This window comes from Maniola jurtina, chromosome 10 (genome assembly GCF_905333055.1).
Source record: "Maniola jurtina chromosome 10, ilManJurt1.1, whole genome shotgun sequence".
NCBI classification, from domain to species: domain Eukaryota; kingdom Metazoa; phylum Arthropoda; class Insecta; order Lepidoptera; family Nymphalidae; genus Maniola; species Maniola jurtina.
The window spans coordinates 5,375,134-5,393,018 of record NC_060038.1 but is presented as its reverse complement, the minus strand read 5'-3'; the positions used below and the strand labels follow the sequence as shown (position 1 = coordinate 5,393,018).

Genomic DNA, 17,885 nt, shown 5'->3' with positions numbered 1-17,885 from the left:
CTACGGAGGTTTGAATACTAACTTGTGCAACCTACTTTGTATTTATTTGTGGTCAAAGCCAGAGTGACAAAGCCTAATGGCAACTATAAAGGTGCATCCACACTTGGGCATGCGCACGAACCGTGCACACAACGCGCATCGAACACCTACGGATGTCACTGTCTCTGTGCGCACGTGCAAGTCGCGAATGCGTATATTATTATCATGTTTGTATTCACTTCCAAAAACTCTCGGACATGTCCACGCCGTGATTTGTACAACATCCACGCAAACCGCTCGCAAACCACACTTGGACACGTCCACATTATACGTATTCTTATGGTGCGTGTTGTGTGCACGGTTCGTGCGCGTGCGTAAGTGTGGATCAGTCTTGTAACTTTACCCGCCTGTCATGGAACTGAACCTAAGTGAAAAGCTCGGCCATTTAAAAATAGACTGCATCTAACAAGCGTCACTGAAGAGCACTAATAGACATTCCACTTGATTGAGTCAAGCTTTATTACCCAGAGGGTAGAAACTTTCCGATACCGTGATCTTCCTTTGAAAGCACTTGCATCCAATTACTTGACATCGCTTTTAGATAAACTTAAAACTGATAGCGTTAATGGATAAAACAAAAATTGTTATAAAACGTAAATGTGAATTTTAGAGCGAAAAGCAGAAACGAAATTTAAGTCCTGTTTAAGTACCTATATTACTAATATCCATAGTATGAAATTCTGCCGATAATAGTTCTCAGGTAATACTTACAAAATTAATAATTTTCAATCTATCCATAATCTGCAACCAAGTTACCTACTTAGCGACTTGTTAATAATATCAAAAAAAAAATTGGTTGTCTGTAAAGTCGGTTTACTGACGATAGGTAACGCATGAGTCATGTCGAGGTAACGCCGCATGAGTCATTTTTTTTCGTGCGTGCAGCCGGCTGTATCGAATTATAAGACGTTGTCACGTCAAAAAGATGTTACAATTTTTGACAAATACCAACGTTACTGTAACCTATCGACAGATTACAGATAGATTAATTATTATTATAAATAATACTAATCGTCAATTTCGAAGAACTAAAGGATCGTAGGCGATCCAATATTTGATATTTTAATTTTCGAATTATCCGAGAAGATTTTTTTCAGTGAAAAATACGTATATAACTTTCCTTAGTTTCCTAGTTTCGCGGTAACCAGATGAATCAGGTATTTATACAGCCACGTATAACTAATTTTGGAAGTGAAAACTTCTTAAGATGCGTTAGGTGATTTTGGTAATGTCGATAGTGCTCGGAGTACCGCAAGCTATGTTCAAATTAAACTAATGTTGATGGTTTTAATTTACGATATGTACCTACTATACATTTAATTTAAAAAATTAAAAAAAAACATTGGTGTTTCATAACTTTAAGGTTTCACTTCTGCCGGCAGTCTCCAATGATTCCCAATTTTTCTTCAAAGCCAAGCCTTTAAGTAATTCCTATCGCATATTACTGAATAGGATTCTATTTTGCGAGTCCATTTGCGAGCTCTGCTGGTCCGTAGGGATTTAAGCTAATGCGGCAGTGAGGATTGCTGAAACAAGAGACGAAATCACCCCTCCACCCGAGACTAAGGCTTTAATCCCAGCTGGAAAAACAAAGCGCTGTGATAGACTATTATGAGGCAAGAAATGATTTTTAGTGAAGCATTATTACAAGTTATTACAACAAGTTCGTTGTTGTAAGTTTTCGCTAGGTATGTTTTGAAGATTCTAAGGCTGAGATTTATAGAGCGCACTTTGACTTAGCTTAGACTTAAGACACTGTTAAAACGAGACAGCGTTATACCACTGGCATAAATCTGTCTCGTTTTAACTGAAACTTAAGTCTGAGCAAAGTCAAAGCACGCTCTATAGATTTCAGCATTAGTGTCTCTACCTGTGACCACCGGTTCATAATGCAGATGCTCTGTGAAGTACCGGCAAGAAACTCAACCGGTAACAAACTTTTGTATTTATCTTTTTTTTTTGAAAATTTAACGAGTAAGAAACACATTAACATATTTTCCATACTAATATTATAAATGCGAAAGTGTGTCTGTCTGTCTGTTAGTCTGTCTGTTTGTTTGTTTGTCCTAACTTTTCACGGCCGACAGTTTAACCGATTTGACGAAATTTGGTACAGGGTTAGCTTATATCCCGGGGACGGACATAGGCTACTTTTTATCCCGGAAAATCAAAGAGTTCCCACGGGATTTCTAAAGACTCATCTGCTTAACCGATTTGTAAGAAATTTGGTGCCGAGGTAGCTTGCGTCCCTGTAATTGATATAGGCATTTTATCCCAGAAAATCAAACAGTTCCCACGGGATCTTTAAGAACCTAAATACACGCGGACGAAGTCGCGGGCATCCTCAAGAAGTTTATAAAACCAGTGCGAAGCCAGGGCGGTTCAACTATGTAATAATATTACCAAAAACAAAATATTGACACACTGTTGATTCATTGCTTTCGTGATAAAATAAAAAACGCAATAATGAAATGAGAAATATCGAAATAAACACGGGAAAAGTTGAGCACACCCGGAAATTAAACCTACTCGAGCAATAATTCCTCTCCGTTGTTTATTTACGCTCGATGGAGAACAACGATGTCCGACTATAGTTGAACACTGGGCTTGTATTGGTATTACTATCACCTGGGGTGATTCGCTAACTCAGTGATAATCACTAAGTGAAAGCCATCAAACTCATTTGACATTAATTGGTTCTATATCGCTTCACTGAACTTGATATAAAAATATATTTTCGTAGGAAACCTTCAATGGATTTAAAATAAATGTCAAATATTGATGGCTTTCTTTGATCACCGAAGCAAATCAGTAGACTGGTAAAAAGCTAGGTCTCTACAAGAGTGCTCCATGAAATGGTAGCTCGTTTCTAGGGTTATCTTTTCTACTAGGGTTCATTTATCTTTGTAAAAAAAAGTAAAGATTTTAAACCAAACCATTACTTTGATATCAATCTTCCATTCTCTACCTATAACTTTTGACGGCACCACTTTCATCAAAGACTGAAGAAATTAAGATTAAGCACGATTTCATCAGAACAATTTACAAAGAGTGAATTTTATCTATCTTGCTCTGCCTGAAATCTTATTGATAAGCCATCATTCTTAAATTCCTCTTAAACTTTATTTAAAGACTGAGCGTTATTCATATAAAAATATTTACTTAGGTAATCGCTAATGGAATCTCAGAATAAATTACATTAGATACTTATATTTTATCTGTATTATTCACAAGAATATCTAAAAATAGCTGACTTCGTTTGCATGGATTTAGGTTTTTAAAAATTGCGTGGGAACTCTTGGATTTTCTAGGATAAAAATTATACGTCTATATCCAGGTTGCAAGCTATGATTACTTCCATACTCAATATTAATAATTGTATCTGTCTATTTGTATATTAGTCTGTCTGTTACCTTTTCACGACTCACCCGCTTAACCGATTTATAAAAATTTGGGCACAGAGCTTGGATACAAGAATTCTGAACTGAATTTTTTGATTGCTGTCCTTTAATACAATTTTTTACACCTTCATACAACAGAAATTTTGGTTTGAAATAGGTACTTTTAGCCCTTCCATACGTAAGTACCTACTAATGTAATTCAGTGAATCGAACATACAAAATTACTCGACGTAACTTGGGAATAAGTTACAAACTTTGTGCCAAACACAAATTCACACACCGTAAAGTTTATACCGTTATATCGTATACAATATTATAAGCGCGGGAGCGATTATAGATATTTTATCCAAATTACATCGGCGCTCGGCGCTCCGAAGATTCCCTAATAAAAAGAAACTTTCGACAGAATCCCGTTACCCTGGCAATAAAGCGGGGCAATTTTCGACCGCTTATATCTCTTGTTTGTTCCGAACGTGCTGAGATGTGTTTTGCGAGAAAAGTTATGTTGAATCTAATAAAGCAAACTCGATTTTTCCCACAAAACGTATTAAGTATACCTACTAGCAGATTTCCGTGCCTTCGTCAATAAAATAGGTACCTATTAATGTTTAACCACTCAGCACACTCTATTAACTTTTAGTTTTTTGAATCTAGATTTAAATGATCTTTAGAAATTTTATCCCCAAATACGGTGTGAAAGTTTATAAGAAAATCCGTCATTTTCAAGTTGTATATCCTTGAAAATTGGTATAGTGCGTTTCATCGAATAGTAGGTACCTATGGCGTTATGTTGGCTCCCTTGTCTGTCCAAGTCATTGGCACCATATTTACATAAGAAGACGCAGATTTTGTTTATTTTCATTTGATTTTCCTGAATGAATGAAATGAAAATAAACAAAATCTGCGTCTTCTCATGCCAATATGGTGCCAATGACCACCCAACAGACAGGGCAGCCAACATAACGCCATATTCAACTATTCGTTGTGCTTTTGGTTACAAATGAAGAAATACGTGTTTCAGAATATTTGGATTTTGGACACTCGTATCGTATATAATACAATATCGTATTCAATAACTCTATGTTCAGCCTAATAAATATTTATTTGAATTTGGTTTAGGCACTTGTTATATTGTTACCTCATCAACTGTGTTTGTGGTTTTGGTTGCAGCCGCTAGCTGTTGAAATGGGTTTCATTGAGCACTCCACAATTTCAATAAAACTGAAATAATTTGCACGGAATTGGCTAGTTTGGAATAATTGAGCTAATTTGAGGTTAAAGTGGAATTGCAGTGATGCCATGAAAATTTCACTAAGTACAACAATTTCAGCTGCAGGGTAGATCATTAAATTACGTAAAATATGAACCTTTATGAAATTCGAAGAAGAAGGAAGTTATGTGGCAAATAGTTAAAATAAGAAGGCAAAATGAAGTTAGATGAAGCTCGCGATTTCATCCAAGTGGATTTAAGATTTAAAAATTCTGAGGGAACTCTTTAATTTTCCGGTATAAATAGTATCTCATGTCCGTCCGTCTCCGGCATGCATACCACATGAGGTGTGCCTACTATGTCTGTATCAAATGTCAAAACCGTTTAAATATACATAAAAAGATAACATACAGACAGACAAACAAACAGACAGACACTTTTGCTTATACTCGTATTATGTACCAGTATTAGAAATTAGTACGGATTATTAAAATGACTAACTATCTAAAAAAACACTAATTATCTAATTCAGTAACTAAGACTTTCAATGTAGGTTAAACAAAAAAATATAACGTTTATTGGCCATTTTTTTTTAAAGTAGATTTAATAATTATTATTATTTTGTAGAGGTACTATTGGGTACAAATATTGTACGTACCTAAAAGCTAACTTTGTCATGAAAAACGTATGAAAATTGGCAGGAATTTTTCTTATTCAAAAAAGATATTTCTGAATGCAAGAAATCAGTGAATATACCACTCCTTTTAGTTTTATTTCTAGGCCGTACCTACGTTTCTTTTTTTGCAAACATCGAATAAATTTCCACGTGTAACACGTACTCAAACCAAACCTTTTTTGAATAAATATATACGCGCTTAGTAACACTGGTGTAAGGGCGAATAATACAGTCAACAATACATTCAATCTCAATAATCCTCCACTTTAGTATGTAGCTCACAATACCTGTTTGCGTATGGCAAACATATGGCCAATTTACATGCGCTGGGGCCGTGTTTGGATAAGGATATAGCAAATCCTATTGTGGCAGTGTTTGGTCGAGAACAATGAGCGGTTGGCCTGAATGATTCATCAAATGTTCGGCAAACAAGTCAAATTCAGTATTGCTGAGATAAAGGGGTTAATCGTTGTAACTATGAATAGCGCTCATTACGAAATGGAATGAAATTCCATGATGATTCGGAGATAAACTTTATGCGTTACGTTTTGTGGATTAAGCTGATAGCACATTACCAGTGACCTATAAGAAAAACAACAAGCAACGAGATGCATTTTCAGTACTAACCGCGACTGTAGTCGTCCCAGTATTTTTACCCGACTACAGCAAAGCCAAAAGGAAGGGTTATGATTCTTCTCGGTTTTCTTGGTTTATTGGTTAGTTGGTTTGTCCTTCAATCACGTCACAATGGAGTAACATCGACGTCATTTTTTACATGGGTATAGTTGAAGACCTGGAGAGTAACATAGGGTAATTTTTATAACGGAAAATCAAACAGCTCCCAAGTGATTTTTAAAAAACCTAAATCCACGCGAACGAAGTCGTGGGCATCAGGTAGTATAAAAAATATTGCAGAAAATGCGTAAGTCCGCGTCACTGGTGATTCCTTTTTAATTCAGTCAATAAAAACATTCAGTGAAGAATTCAGAAGGCGTTAATGATTATTCTAAACCATGAAAAAATTGTAAGTCTATGTTCTAAACATTTAATTTATCTACGAGTAAAAATTATCGCATTTCAGCTACATATTTTTTTTTTTTGGGTTTTTTCGTTTATTATTAGGAAATGTCGATTTTACGTACCTACAGTTTAGATTGAGACAATTCTGTTGCTGGAATAGAGAAATAAGAGAATTCGAGAAACTTTATTCGGGAAACATCAATAGTTTATGGCAAACTAGATAAAAATATAGGCGATACTTACTCATAAAAGAGGTTATTAATGTATCTTCAGCGATTGATTTCTGTGTGACTTAGCAATTGGTTCCGACTTCCGAGGTTCAAATGGAGATTCTTATCGATTTATTATACAAACGGCCGATATTTTATCATGAGTATTTTCGTTATCTTACCGGTAGAATCACTAGAGTATTTTGTTTTTTTTTTCAGACAGATAGACAGACAATTAAGTGATCCTATAAGGGGTCCTTTTTAACTCGCGACCCAAAAAGAGGGGTGTTATAAGTTTGACGTGTGTATCTGTGTATCTGTCTGTGGCATCGTAGCTCCTAAACTAATGAACCGATTTTAATTTAGTTTTTTTTGTTTGAAAGGTGGCTTGATCGAGAGTGTTCTTAGTTATAATTCAAGAAAATCAGTTCAGCCGTTTGAAAGTTATCAGCTCTTTTCTAGTTACTGTAACCTTCACTTGTCGCGGGTGTTATAAATTTTTAATTTACACTTGTTTCCTTTTTAGATAAGGAACCCTATAAAACAGTTTCCTAATAGGTATAGAGTTTTATGAATACAAGATTTCAACAACAACAAACATTTTAACTTTGAATATCAAACCAATAAAACCAGGTTTCCTAAGTAGATTCCTACTCCTAATCCTAAAGTAATCCGACTGAAAAGCAATTTCCTTATTTTGATAAACAATGTGAAAGCTGACATTATTTTATAGATAAAAATGCGTGACAAATAAAAGAAATATATTTTCATGAGAACAATGGCTGAGCTCTAGGGACACCTAACATTTCGAAGAGAGTTATAAAATGTAATTTGATGTATTTTTTGTTCGTTGGCCGTAACCCCGGGGGCTTTTGTCGCCTGAAATATCATTGTTTGTGTAAAATACACGCCGTTTTTCAAATGTACTTTTCATTTTCTTTCAGCTCCATAGTTTTGTGTTCCTCCATTGTTCCTATGAATAGCTTCTCTAGGCTCTAGGTTAAAATAAAGCAGTGCTTTCAAGCAGCATATATATATTTCAACAAATCAACATACGTAGTTAACAAGACGTTTAACATAAAATCTTCAAAGTTTTATTTAACAAGCATCGAAGTTCAAGAGTCTATTATAAAATCATGATGATTTTCTTTCTCCTCCACATTAAAACAGATTAACGGACTTTAAAAATTACACCAGAATATTCATTGAACTAACATAGTTCAAAGTGTATTTACGTTTGAATTGAATTCAAGTACGGTCAGTGAAATCTATTGTTATTAATGCATTGAAAATCTAATATAACCTCCAAAATGGCGAGTACTTACGAAATACACAGTTAAGTCTCTCATGATAAAGTAACAATGTTTGATGTAGATATCCGATATTGCAAATAACACCCGATATAGTAATATAGTAATTTACATTTATACTTAGAGGTTCGAAAATTGATACCAACTAGCCAAAACTTGAAACACTATAGTACCTATTGGCGATCATGATATCAATTGTAACTTGCTAACAAAGTACAGCCTTACTGGTAACTTTAATTTTTGGATTTGGAATGACTATTACCAAATGATTGAACATTTTTTTTTTATAAATAAGATGAGTACATAGATAAAGTCAACGCAAATACAAATGTGTTTAAAGGCCGCTTCACACCAAGCACGTACACGTGAAACGTGCGTAGTGACGCGCGTGAATCCGTAGACTTAACTGCACGCATTGTGTCTACGTAAACGTTCACGCCACGCAAGCTGTATGCCATGTCTCATACAGTTCCATACATTACAACGCAATGGTACGCACTACTTCTACGCTTACGCAGCCTGTGTGAACGAGCTGTAAAAGTTACGGAAAGTATCTTTTTTGTATACAGGGCTTGCAATTTTTTTTAGAAAATGATACTGGTTTTGGCTTCAATTATCCCTAGAAAGACGCTACTTAAATATTTAGCGAACGTTTTTGTAGACTAATGTAATTATGTCCCGAAGGTGACTTCTGTCCAGAATTAATGACGTGGAAGCGTCTAATGTTATCTAAGTTCAACGTTTTCCTTTTCGGAAGCTAATTCGCTGGAGGCAATTATTAGGGGAACAAGAACAAAGGTACAGTGTATGACACGAATAACAAGTTTGTGAAGAAGATGACTTCATTGAAGTGTGTTCTCTCAAAATAAACGAAAACAAAATACTTAACTTTCTGTTGCGCTGTTATTTTTCTCTCGTCTTTGATGTTTTGTTTGATACACTTTACTGAGTTCAATTTCTCGACATTTATTTAAGGAAAACTATCGGTTTTCAAGGTTTTTAAAAAAGTAGATAATAAGTGATCTATTCGGAGATCCTATAGCTGGGTCCATACCAAGCTTGGCAACTTAAGGAGTCAGCCGAACTTCGCGGCATGGATGCGCCTCGACCGAGGCAAAAGCGCGCCTCTCGTATAAATCAGCGCTATGCCAGACCAACCTCGTTGCTGATTCAATCAACGCTCCATACAGCGCAACTTCAGGAGTTATCCTTCACTAGATGATGCCCGCGACTTCGTCCGCGTGGATTTAGGTTTTTCGAAATTCCGTGGGAACTCTTTGATTTCCGGGATAAAAAGTAGCCTATGTCCTAATCCTGAATATTATCTATCTCCATTCCCAGCTAAATCCGTCCAGTAGTTTTTGCGTGAAAGAGAAAAAACATAAACACACACATACACACAAACTTTCGCCTTTATAATATTAGTGTGATAACCTTCCTAGCGACAGTATTGTCCATTCAAAGGATTCGGAAGCCAGTTATAATGTTGTCAACAGAATGCATTCGTGTTGTGTTATAGAAGTACAGATTTTATTTAGTCTGGAGTTTTGGACCCACCCAATAATGTTGATAGGTACGGCCTAATAAACCCCGCAGTAGTTAATTATCTTGATATCATTTATTACATAGTTTTTTATGTGAATTCCCTTTAGATAACTTACTTGCATGACCTGGAATATAAAAAGTGATTCAAGCGCTGAGCGTATCTCGCAAGATATTTTCTCGTTCAGCCAAGCGCACTAATAACATACTTTGTAAGTACATAACCTGCTACGAACATAAAAATTGCAGTGAATATTCGCGTAGCCTTTGAATTTTGTACCCAATTTTGTGTTGAGGATGTTACACTTTTTAGGAAGTAATTTTAGGTTAGTATTTAAGAGCCAACAAAAGTTTTAATAATACTTTCATCAGTCATTGACTTCTGAATCTGATTGAATAGAAAGAAGCAGGCGCTATTTTGCTAAAGTCCATGATGGCAAAGTCACTTTGCAATTTTGCACTGTGAAGTAATATCACCTGAGAATGCTCTGGTGTCGGAGTGAAACATACGTTGTGTTCTAGAATATTTGTGTGGTGTATGTGTTGGTGGTATGTAGGTATTGCTTGCTTTTACTGCTTCTTTAGTAGAGGGGGGACGAGCGGTGCATATCGCATGCTGCACGTTGTATCCTACACATTTATCTGTTTTGGCGGATTGTAGCTTGTAGTTCATTGTATCGAATTTAAATTACAAGAATATAATGGAGTTTAAAGGAATACTTTCCGTTTTCAGTAGAACGTGCTTTCCAAACCAATGGTATAAGTACTTAGTCTCAAGAGTCAAAACTAAACTGTAGACCATATCATAAGCGTCTGTAAAAAAGGACTTATGAATACAAAATTTGGTTTTGATTTGTATAACGAATCAGGTACCAGCCGCAAGAGAAAATTAAGTCCTGATTAAAAATAAATAAGCGGTAACCTAAAATTTTCCTTTACGTTAATATTTCAAACATCAATGTTTGTAGATTTTTTTCTAATTCTTTTATTGCTTGATTATGATAATCCTTGAGATATAATCGCATCTCTTGCGCCTGTCTCTAAATTCGTTACAACTGTTCTAACTAAAATGTACGCGGTCGCGTTTATATTTCCCAAAGGACACGCCCGTCGTAAAGAGAGACGCAGTCTCAGTTGAATTAGGGTTTCGAAATGAAGATTCATCTCAGATACAAATCCTATGTTTGTAGTGACACTTGACAACGAAGAAAGTGAAAAAATCCCAAAGTATACTGCGATGATGTCTCTCCCTTGTCTCTCCTTTATTTTTCTTCTCTAGAGTACATTTTATTTAGAAGTGACTAGGCGTGAAGTCATAATATTGTCTTCTTTACACATAGACCAGATATAGTGTTATTTATAAACACTAAAGAGCAGGCTACATGTGGCTCCAAGAAAATCCATTTACTCGCTTTAACAGCGTAAAGTTTCTATTAAAAGTCGATACCTACAACAATAAAGCATCGAACAGCATTTGAACCATCGACCTTTCAGGTTTCAGTCCGCTTTAAATAAACGTTGCGACAGATAATTCATTTTAAAAGTAAAACATGGACGGAAAATATCACAAGAATTTTACTAGGAAAATCTATTTCAGGGTTTCATAGGGTAATCATACGAACTGTTGTGTCTCTTCTTTCTTATCCAATAAAAGAGGAAACATCCCCAAAGAAAAAAGAATGAGTGTGCATGGTTTAATTTCTTTTGCCGTCTCACCGCTCAACATGGAGCTAATGGGCCGGCGAAGTGGACTGACGGCTTTAAACTCTTTTGAAGTAGACTTTTAGTATATTAACCGGCCGCAGACAATGAGGGCAGCGATCGGATTTTTATTTTTTATTTTAAACCTATAGGGTTCTTCAAACTCATCGATATAGAAATTTTATATCGATGGTTAAACTAGGTAGGTACGAGTATATAGAATCGTTATCGGTGTCAGATACAAAACTAGCATAGAAACTATAGACACAATTTTTTTTTAGTTACATTTTGTATCTATAATAGTATAAAACAAATTTTGCGTTCGTTTGCTTATTCGTTTATCTACCTTTAATGGAAATGTACGAATTATTTTTTTATATTATGAAGGGGTGTCTGTGAGTTAATGTCTAAAAGGTAATCTCCGGAAGGTATATTCTATCCCCGAGCAGCGGTACTTAATTGTCGTTTTAAGTTATTGTACCTTCATTTTTGTTGAAATAAATAAATTGAAATTGATATATCAATGAACAGCTCAGGCTAGAAGACTGAATGTGGGGTTTTCTTTTTAACGTAGACCTCGTTAGGGATACGAAAGGGGTGCGAATTTCGAAATCGATTAGGGGTGTGTTGCCATAAACATAATCCTTTTCCTGGTTAGCCCGCTACTTCGTCATTTATGAAGAAGAAAGTAAAGTTGCCAAACATACTTATGTATAATATGCCAAGTGTGTACTGGCAATAAAATTCGCAGAAACATGCACTTTGTTATGTTAACACTCGCAGTAAGTTAATTTTAGGTTAATTTTAGCATGAAAATTGCGATTGGCATGACAGTTACAACGAATTCTGTAAGTTTTATTGCTAGTCGATACAATATTAGGATTAATAATCGTCAGCATCATTAACCCATCACCGGCTCACTACTGTGCACGGATCTCCTCTCACAATGAAAAGGGTTTGACCATAATCTACTACGTTGACTAATAAGGTCACTATTTTCATTATCCTGATCAAATAAATATTGCAATTAGCTTGTTTTAAAGATTAGAACTCTCGATTAGCCTCTACGCGTTGAGATCTATATCCTCGCGCAAGTTTAATATAAAAAGACACTTTAATAATTTAATCTAAAAACAGCTAAATAATACCTCCCTTTTTCTGACTGTTTCTTTCGTACATATTATTTTATAGCTATAAAAATTAAAATACAGAACTCGTTTCAAACAAAAATTCAGCATCGAATTATTATTAAATGAAATGAAAAGGACGTGACTCCCAGTTTTCACATTCAGTTCAACAAAAGTTGGAAACATTTTACAACTTTTTCATATCCGAGGACTTTCAGAAGCGGTCATATAAAATTCGTTTTTTACGGTTTTCCTTCGCTAGATGAAAGCACAGTTTGAAACATCCGCCTATTGTATGCGGTTACAACTTCGGTTATGAATATTCATTTAATTTTTTTCATTGTAAGTGTGACGTGTAGCTGCAATTTCACCTGTAAGTTTAACTAACGTAAGTAGCTTACATGATTAATTTACGACTTTGCTAATGTAAACAATCTTATACCTAAGTGTTGTTAGTAAAGTTGTCAATTATTTACGTAAGCTACTTACTTACATATTAAGCTAATGACAGGTGTAATCGCAGTTTTTGATCATGATGGCATTAGTCGGAGATATAAAAACCTGCTCACAGAATACAATGTGATTATTTATTTTTGTCACTAAGTATAGGAAGATAATATCTCTAGGTCTGCTAATCCGCACTTGGCCAAAGTATGAGACCCATGCTCATTAGTGAGCCAGCGATAATAATGAAAGTAAGATAAGTAATTAGCTCTCTAAAACAAATTGTTTTCGTAAAATGACAGACTTGGGAAATATAAGAAACTCATCGCAAAGAAAATATTAGTTATTTTGTTAATACCAATGAAAAAGTGGTTCTCTTAATAAGTTCGATACCTTTAACAAACCGACGTGGGTTTTCTCAAGGGAAATTATAGAATGAACTAAAGGCGAAGAATGTAAAGCATTCCAAAAGAAAATTAATGTTGCTAAGATTTATGACAAGTATTTAGATCAACGACTAAGCCTAGCTATCCAGCGAGCCAATAGCATCAACAATGTAAATATTTTGATTTGTTTATTTTGTTATATTGCATTGGAGAACATAGGCCACTTTTTGTCCTGGAAATATTGCATTGCAGGACATAGGAACACAGACACGGGATTTAAAATTCCAAGCCGAAGAACTTGGGGTCATTATCTATTTAGTACAGAGCTAGCTTTCATCCCGAAGAATGGTATATGCTAGTTTTTATCCCGAAAAAGGCAGGATTTTTATAAAACCAAACTTACGCCGATGGAATCGCGGGCATCATCTAGTAATAGAATAACTTACAGAAAGAGTTTGGCCCTTAACCGGAATGTTGTAGCAAAGAATACAAATTGTTACAAGATTGCTGCGTGCCAGAGTTGATATTAAATTCTTTGTGTTGTTATATTTTTCCTTCCCTCACTTTAATGGATATTTTGCAATTTCTAGATTGTGAATACCATTCCGTAAACTGTGATTAAAGAAATATTACGAAGGTACTACCTAGATGATGCCTGCGTATTTACCCGCGTCTCCGCGTGGATATGGCTTTTTCTACTCACGAGGTAGGTACTCTGGTTTTCCGAGATAAAAACTAGGCTGCTTTAGGGTGGATTTAAGTTATAGTTCCTGTTTAAACTCTTTGATTTTCCAGGGCAAGAGGTACCGTGTACCCTTCGCCGCCGCGGACGACAATTTCCATCTGTGGCCAGGCCCTCTCTTGCCTGCCACTTTTCCTAGCACGATAAGTTGAAAGGAGTTCATACTTCCTGGTAATTATTACGCATCGTGACGTGTCCAAAATTTTCTAACTTTTTCTTCTCAATAAACATTAGTACCTCTGTAAGCTTTCTTATTCTCTTTTACACATAAATAAACACACAGTCTGATTAACACACACGCATCCGTAGTAGCGTAAAAATAACAGCTTGGAGCCTTATAAGCGGAATTTCATGGTTATTAAACGCTTAATATCTACTATTTCATTATGATTCTATTGTTTTAATATTGCCTAGCCATCAAACCTAAATTACGTTAGCTTCATCTATTATATTATCGATTCTGTACACGGCCGTAACCGCTAGAGACTGAACTAACGTGTATAGTGACATTTAATATTCATGGTGTTTATCCTTGCTCTCGGTGTATGCTACCTGCATAACTGCAATTACCAATGTGCAACCCTGGCAAAGGGACCCCAATTTTTTAAGCACGCTCATAGGTGTCAAAAGGTGCATAAACCCCGCGACAATATCTGTGTAGTCTATGTTGATTTGGGTCTAAATAAATTAGGTATAAAAGATAAAAAATTTAAATTACGTAATTTTTATTATCTATTTGTCACACACAAGCTCACGAATTTTGCCTATTTGGAGTATTATAATATCTTCGCCAGTTACCTACCTATAAAAGATGTATAAGTAGGTATTTAAGACTATGGGACTCACAGCTTCCCTAGTGAGGTCATCAAAAGCCTTCATAGAATCTTTTTGAAAAGAACTATCATTATACCTACCTATATTATAATACCTATAGATAATAGGCAAGTAGTATCGTTTCGTTTCTATGAGACAAACACGTGCACCTACTTTATCATCTAATTATAGCAACGATCCTTTATCCTCGGAAGCCGAGTCAAAGCAGCAGGTTTATTACTTTACGAAGAAAGATAGTCCCTCATATTATTATCTATCTAATATCTCTCATATGATGATCAAAGAGCTGCGATATTGTCAATGTTGGTTTTATTCAAGGTTTCATTACATTAAGTGGAACCTTGCGTAGGTAGGTTCCACTTAATCAGGTTACAGAGTTCACCCTATGTAACTCGACTTCTTTGTGGTTTACTCGAAACAATATTACTGTATTGTTATTTCAAAAGTAACAAATAAACACATATACTTACAAGATTCGATTCGATTATTTGGAAATTTGTAATTTCTAAATGTAGTGGGTGGCTACGGCCGTGGCTAGTAACCACTATACCGGTAAAGCCATGCCGCTAAGCGGTTTTGGTATTCTGGTACGATACACTATAGATACCGATAAGGTAAGGGGTATGAGTTAAATAAAACTGCCACACCCCTTTCAAGTTAACTCGCTTCCATCTTAGACTGCATCATTACTTAAGTACCACTAGGCGAGATTGCAGTCTAACTAATTGTAATGGAACAAAAAAGAATTCATTTAAGAGCTTAGAAATTGGGTCGCTAAGTTCGGTAAAATACTACTACTCTCTCTATTATCTCACACCCCTAGTCCGATGGAACGGCAATCTGACACGACCGGTGATAAATTAGGACCAAGGGCTTTACGTGTTCTCGAAAGTGTAACTGCAGCGCAACCGTGAATCAAAAGTCATATCTTTTTTGGGTTCAAGCCTCGACGAGACGATTGTATTATGTATATTGCGTTGCGTTATGTATAATTATCCTCTAACTAATCACTACCCATATTTTAAATGCGAAAGTGTGTTTGTTTGTTGGTTTGTCCTTCAATCACGTCGTAATGGCTCGACGTGATTTTTTTTAACCCCCGACTCGACCTAACCTTCTGTACCTAACCTAACTGTTATAAATTTTTAATTTACACTTGCGCTAGGTGTAGTTAAAGAACTTAAGAGTGACATACATAGGTACTTTTTACCCCGGAAAATGAGTCCCGACGGGATTAAAAACCTAAATCCACGAAGATGAAGTCGTGGGCGTCAGCTAGTAGGTAAACATTATAAAGTGGTTGTATAGTTACACAACCGAATGTTAAATTACTGATGTCAGGAAGAGAAAAATTGGTGTCTACTTACTGTTAAGTACAATGACTTTCTAAGGTCATTGGTTAAGTAGGTATAAGCACAGTGCTATCGTAAAACTATATTATTAGCACTCGTTAAACTGTGTTATTAGTAAGGCCGTTAGTGTTTGTCGTAGAACATGAATCACTCTATATGCGTTGGGTAATTCCGTTGCGCGGGCGGACAACAAAACGGTGCCTAGAGATAAAAGCCCCGTGAAAATAGGGGCTTACGTTCACTGCGCTGCATTTTCCGCCGTTTATGCCTAATCTTTTATGCACTTTACGCGAATACGGAAATAGGTAGGTATAGGTATCTAAAGTAGAAACGCCTAAAGGCAGAAGTCAGAACCGGGGTAGGTCAAATAGGCCCATATCTAGACTGAATATCTACTCAAATAAATTAAATTAGACTCTAATATTTTTTTTTATTTTCTCTTTATTGAATCTCATACAACATTGACATTATTTCTGAGCTACTTATTCTTAGTCAGTAGGTTTTATCTGTAGTATGAGTCAGTTGCATCTAACGTGATGGAAATGGTCATCGCTGATGTGACTCACGTGGTGTACATAACAAGTTTTGGTGAAGGAAATATTCTTGAGTAAATCTGCATAATCTCCAGAAAAATGCAAGAAGTACAGGGTTATATAATATACTAGCCGATGCCCGCGACTTCGTTCGCGTGGATGTAGTTTTTTAAAAGTCCCGTGGGAACTCTTTAATTTTCCGGGATAAAAAGTAACCTATGTGCTAATCCAGAGTATAATCTATCTCCATTCAAAATTTCAGCCCAATCCGTCCAGTAGTTTTAGCGTGAAGGAGTAACAAACATACACACACACACACACACACACACACACACACACATACAAACTTTCGCCTTTATAATATTATATATATATATATATATATATATATATATTCGTAGTAGTTTTCCAAACGAGAAAGCATTTTCATCACGATATTGGTGCATTTCGCAAAAAGATCGAGGTCCGGGATCAGCAATTTCTTACTTGATTTGGCCGCCTGATGGCTTTCCGAACAAAGGACTAAAAGAAAATCGAGACACAAAACCAAGTTCCGATAGCCTCTGTTTCCATTGAAGCCAAAAGATGCGACATAACGAATGACGTGACAATACGACAAGCTCCATATTGTCATTGAATAAAGTAAGATTTATAGGCCTACATATAAAAATTGAAGTCAACAGCATCTTACGCTGGTTTGAGGCCCTGTCTTCACCTTAGCGGAATGGAGATAATCGACCAATTAGGTTTTTAATAGATGATGTGATAATTTTTTCACCTCATCTATAAATAATATAAAAATTGGTCGCCTGAACACATCTCCGCTCCTGTCCAATTAGGTGTAGACTAGGCCATAATGAGATAGATGTTATAAATATTTAATAATGCAATGTTTCGTTTTATCTACTTCTGTATTTTTTATTTACTTTATAAGTAATGAAAAACATTAAAACTTGAAGTGACGTTACCGTTTTCATCCCTAACTAGGATTTCTTATTTCCTTTCTTTCTATCGTGTTTCTTGGAACTAGGAACACGTCCTCGTTCCAAGAAACACGATAAGATAGAAACGGTTTGTCAACTTTTCTAAACCGTCATTGGCTACAAGTATTGTCGAGATTAGAAAAAGATAACGTGACGTTACAGTCTCATGGAAATACGTTATAATACGAAGTGTACCTACGGTGGCGGCAATGGGCAGTCTGGCAGCACTTTTGCGCAGTCATATGGAAGTTTTAATTTAGAACCTTCTTCTAATAACGTGGTGTTCTTGATCGAAATAATTGATTTTCAAGTAAAAATCTCTTTTGAATTTTATTACTGTAAATTAATAACAGCTATTAGTATAAGTCTATGCGTA

The 17,885-nt window shown here is 35.6% G+C and overlaps 1 long non-coding RNA gene across 1 annotated transcript; it reads left to right on the top strand.

Annotated features, from left to right (window-relative positions):
- Positions 1-85: 85 nt before the first annotated feature.
- Positions 86-16,939, top strand: LOC123868832. The gene is made up of 3 exons (XR_006796733.1): positions 86-372; positions 13,132-13,134; positions 16,928-16,939. It is a non-coding gene; the product is annotated as an uncharacterized LOC123868832 (long non-coding RNA).
- The last annotated feature ends 946 nt before the right edge of the window (positions 16,940-17,885 follow it).